Source organism: Eurypyga helias, unplaced genomic scaffold (assembly GCF_000690775.1).
Source record: "Eurypyga helias isolate BGI_N326 unplaced genomic scaffold, ASM69077v1 scaffold9761, whole genome shotgun sequence".
In the NCBI taxonomy this organism is placed as follows: domain Eukaryota; kingdom Metazoa; phylum Chordata; class Aves; order Eurypygiformes; family Eurypygidae; genus Eurypyga; species Eurypyga helias.
In genome coordinates, this window is record NW_010232744.1 from 12,407 (window position 1) to 17,636 (window position 5,230).

The window sequence follows — 5,230 nt, forward strand, 5'->3', positions numbered from 1 at the left end:
CCCCTTGTCCTGTCACTCCCTGCCCTTGGAAAAATTCCCCCCCAGTTTCCTCGTAGCCCCCCAGGCACTGGAAGGGGCTCTAACGTCTCCCTGGAACCTTCCCTTCTTGACTTTTAACTGCTGTTCTCTAACCAAAACAAGGATTTAACCAAATTACACGGTTGAGTTATTCTGTACCAAGCAAAACCCACAAGAACCAAACTATTCTGACCCAGGCACACAAGCCTGGGAAAAAAAAAAAAACCCATGGATTACATTAAGCACTGCTGCAGGATCTGTCTGTTCCCATGCCGGTCCCAGCAGCAGAGCATCAGTTTGGTGTACAGCGAAGGTTACCAGAGGCTGAAGGTTCAAGGGGGACCATCAGCTTCCACGACAGTGAAACCTTAACCCTGGAGAAGCGACCCCTCTCACCCCCCACCCAAAAGGGAAGAGGAGCCGGGAGCTCCTGCTGAGGATCCTGGGATCAGAAAGTCTGTCTTTGCAGTGGGGTGGTCACCAGAGCCCAGGAACAGGAAAAGGGACACCAGGGAGGTAGCAGAATGTACGGAAAATATCAATTATGGAAGGGTAGAAACGAGGGCAAGAACAGAAAATTGCAGGTGGCCAAGCGGCTGGGCCTCGCAGCACGCGGAGCAAGGCAGGCAGCACGCTCCCGGCTCCCACTCAGGAAGACACTACGTTCCTCGGAATCACCGCCCCGATGCCAAGCTCTGATCCACCCAGGGGATGGGGAAGGCTGGAAAAGCCAGGAAGGGGCTCAAGACAGGGGTGACAGCAGGCCCGGGGGAGCCGTGTAACTCCGACCGAGCCTCCCTCAACCTGGACAAGCGGCGGTGCCGAGGGGATGCCACACGCCAACCCTGCCCTGGGCAGTCGATGTATTTGTAACGGTGACAGAGAGGAAGGAAGCAGATTGGGAACGTATCCCTGCTCCCAGCCACTGTGCCGGTGCCTGCCCACGGCCCTCGCTGGGTTTAGGGCTAGTCTCCCTCGTCTCGAGGCAGACCCTCTTATCCAACAGCTGCCTCCCAGAGGAAAGGGCTGTCCCACGCCCGGCACTGCAGGAAGCCGAAGCCCTGGAGCCAGTGCCAAGGCCAGGGCAGGAGCTGGGGTGGCGGGAAGGGTGGCCTGTCCCTCCTCACTGCCCTCAGTCACAGCACTGCCAGGCATCCTGTGTTCCCCAAGTCAAGCGCCAGGTCTCAAGGAGCCTCCCAAGCTTCCAGAATCCCTATTTTGGGGACACGCATCGTGTTGGAGCCACGGCTGTGTTCCCTCCCCAGCCTCCCGAGGTGCGGAGCAGCACTACGGCACTGCAGCCACCCCACCATCGACCACACCTACCGTGGGATCACCCGGATACGAGCGGTACGGACAACACTGCCATGATGCAATCGAGCCCTGATCCGCAGGGTAAGCGCCTCCCGAGCAAGCACCAGGCAAGGGGTGCTCCAAACCCACCGCTCCGTGCCCATCCATGCCCTCTCCAGCCAGGAGGTGTGGACCCAAGGCCTGAAGAAGGGCTGCTGGAGTTATCCCAGGCTGCAGCCAAGACCCCGGAGCTGGAAGGGGTGACCCACCATGCAAGGGGAGCACCCCAACAGCATCCCACACCTCAGGGAGTGCCCCATCTCTCCTGCCCCTTTCACCCCACATTTCCCCCCATGCTGGACTTCAGGCCTAAAACCCAAGATGATCCTACCTCCATCCAGCCTCTGCTTCTCACATTCCAGAAGCTTTTTGGCTGCCTCCGGAAGCAGGAGGAAGCACCCGGAGGAACTCCCTGCTCCTAACTGGGCCGAGGCCAAGAGCAGCCAGGACAGGATTGTCCCGCTGAGCCCCGCAGCAGCTCGCTAAAACCTGGTCTAGCGGGTTGTCCAGCTTCCCCACAGAGACTTGGATCATGGGACGGCTCTCAGAATGAAAAGCTCATTTCCCAACCCAGAGCCATCCCTTCAGAGGGAGCGGGGATGCCAAGTTACTCCTCGTGGAGCTGCAGAACGTCGGCAGGGATTTTAAGCGTGACGAAGGAAGCGCCGAGACGCGCTCGGGAGTTTTCCCAAGTGGCGTCTGAAACGGCAGCGGGGTTTGTAACCAGGATCGTTTAATGGGATGAGCAGTGGAAGCCCAGAGGGTGAGAGCTGGACGGCGGATCTTTGGTTGTTCCCACCCGCGCGGGCCCCAGCCAGGTTCGCACAAAGCGGCGCCGCTCTGGACAAGTCATCCCGTACCTCCCGGGACTGTAACTCCGCACGAAGGGTTTTGGGTTACGGTTTGGAATCCCGCTCAGGTATGGAGATGGGAGAAAGGGAGTAAATACCCCTCAGCATGACATTCCACGGCTCGGCTATGGAGCAAAGCATGAAGTGACCAGCGAGGGGTGGCTGAGGCAAGGAGTCACAGCCCATCCGATGGATTTACGCATCCCAGAAGGGCTGGGGATGAGGTCACGGCTGCTGGAACAGAAGAGAGCAATGGGAGATGGGCACCCTATGGGAATGCTCTTCCCACAGCTTGTTTTAGCTGGAAGCACAGATCCAGGCTCCGTGCGCAGAGAAGTGCGGGGTCTGGATAGACACGCACCTTCATTAACCTAAAACCCCCCCAGCAAGCTAAAAATACAGACATTGCCTTCACTCACGCAGCCTAAATGAGTGAATTGATGGAAAAACCATTCCTGCAGCAATGGAATCGCAGGGGGAAGGCGGGCGAGGGGCTTGTCAAAGCTCTGCAGTCATTCCGGCACGAACAAGCTGGATATTCGGTGTGGCAGAGGAAGGTCAAGCATCGTTCCGCAAGCAGGAACTCCCACAACGCTGCGACTTCCAGCTCGGCTCCTGCCTCCAGCTGCACGAAGCAACGGCTCCATTCCAGCTATTTAATAACCCCCTCGCTTCCCGGCTTCCCATTCCCTCCCGCAGAACCCAGCGTGGAGCACGACCACTGCCTAAATCCTCCAGTCTGGAGCAAAGGATGCTTTGGAGCGACAAGCTCGGCTTTGGCAGGCGTTCCCCAATGATCCGTACCAGAAGGAATTGCTGGACTAGGCGACATCCTCAATATTAACCGGCGTTTGAAGCTGGGAAGAATCCAGTACCGCAGATGGAGATCAGCTTTACGGGGAAGATCTGGCAACTGCCAAAGTGGCTGCTGGAAGAGGCAAAAATCGAGATCTAGGACATACCTGAGCTGGCCAAGTCAGGAATTTTATGCTAAAACAGAGAATTCCTTCAGGAAAACCACACAAGCACTTTGCACTGGATCACCTGGCAGCCCGCCTATGGATTTGAGATGTCGTAAGAGTCTCTACGACAGACACTAGCAAGAAAAACCCTCTGAACAGCCAAATAATAACGAGGGTAGCCAAAAAATCTGCCTCCGTTCTCCCTCCACCCCTTCTCTTTCCAAGAAAGGGCATGCCAGGAGCATCCATCCTCACCCAATGCTTCCAGGCCTGAGACCAACCGCTTTCCAGCTCCGGGCATATTCCCATGGATCAGCTGACTGCATCGAGGAAGCCGCAGGGCACAAGCAGGGCCAACACGCTCTGGATCAATCCGTCCTTCCTCATAATATTAGCGAGGAATGGGTGTTTTATCCCAAACCCGTGACTCTTGTGGCCATGGCCATCAGCCACCCGCTTTGCGCTGGGCTGGATGCGCTCCGTTCCACCACCGCCACATTCCAGGTGGGATAACATCGTCAGCGTGATCCACCCTAAGTGAGAGCCAGGGAACCGGCAGGATTTCCAGGACTCCAGTTTTTCAGGCACGTGCTTCCTCTCAAGCTGGAGTCAGCCCAGGGCTGGGAATTTTCTCCCTAGTCCTGACCAAACCTGCCCTATTATCCCTTCGGAGCGGCGCTGAAGGAGCTCAATTGCCCTGTTTCAGTCCACAATGGTGTTGGCTGAGCACCTGCTTTCTGGAATTATCCCCACTGTTAATAAAAAATAACAGGAATAAGAGTTCTTCCCAGCAGCTGGGAACCTCTGCAGCACAGCAGATGAACATGCCTGTCTCCATAGCCAAATTAATCACATTTGATAGTGGTCCAAGGTCAAAAGAGCTGGAAGCGTCAGCTCCAAGGGGTAAGTTGCTCCCTCTATGATGGAAAACTTGCACCGAGGGAACTCCGAAGGGCCGTGCCTTGGCCCAGGAGATTGTAGCCCTGTTCTCCAGCTGCAGCCCTGCTCCTGTGTGTCGCAGCAAGCTCCTCGTCCGTGGGGAAGTAACAACACAGCAGGGAAGAGGATGGAGGGGGCTGGAGCAGCCAGTTCTGGGGTCACCAGTACATGGGAGACTGGGACATGTGGGAGCCCAGGCAGGGAAAGGGGGTGCGAGGAGGATTTAGGGAGTACCTGTCATGTGAGGAGAGGCTGGGAGAAGTGGGATCGCCCAGCCTGGAAAAGGGGAGGTTGGGGGATCACATCAACACATATGAGGACTTGGTAGGGAGGAAGAATCCAGACTTCCCAGTGACAGGACACGAGGGAACGGGCACAAACTGGAGGCAGCAAATCCTGATCAAGCATAAGAACCTCCTCCCCAACAGCTTTCTTTAGTGTGAGGGTGAACACGGAACAGGATGCCCAGGTAGACTGCGGAGTTTTCATCCTGGGAGATACTCAAAACTCAAGTGGACACAGCGTGCTCCTGGCAGATGGATGAACTAGGTCTTCTCTGGAGATCCCAACCACCTCAGCCATCCCGAGAATCCACAACTGCCTCTTCTCACACCAAAAGCCCCTGGACAGCAGCTCACAGGTTACACCGGCTGCCGTCACTGCACTCTCTCTGGCCAATCTGGCCAAGCAAGCCAGCAGCACGTCCAGAGAGCACCATTTCCTAAGGTAAAACCCCACAGTTTTCCTAAATAGCAGGAAAAAATAAGAGTTTTTAGCAGAGACAGGATCTGATTCCACTTCTACAAGGTATCACTTCAGTCCAGCGCCACTTCCAGCCCCGAGGTCACCACCTCCCGCAAAGAACAGGCACTCACGTACAGCTAAAGTCACTCCACGGTTACCCGCAGCCCCAGAAACAGCGGCTAGAGCTGGGTTTTGTCTCAAAAGCAGGAACGTTACATCTCCAGGTGAATTGATTTCTCCTCCCACCCGTGCTGCCGATCCTGCTGCACCACGCACGGGTCACCAGACATCGCAAGGGGACGTCGGTGGTTTGACTTCCCAGATCCGGCTCTGTGGGAAGCCTGTACGGCAACTCCATAAAAA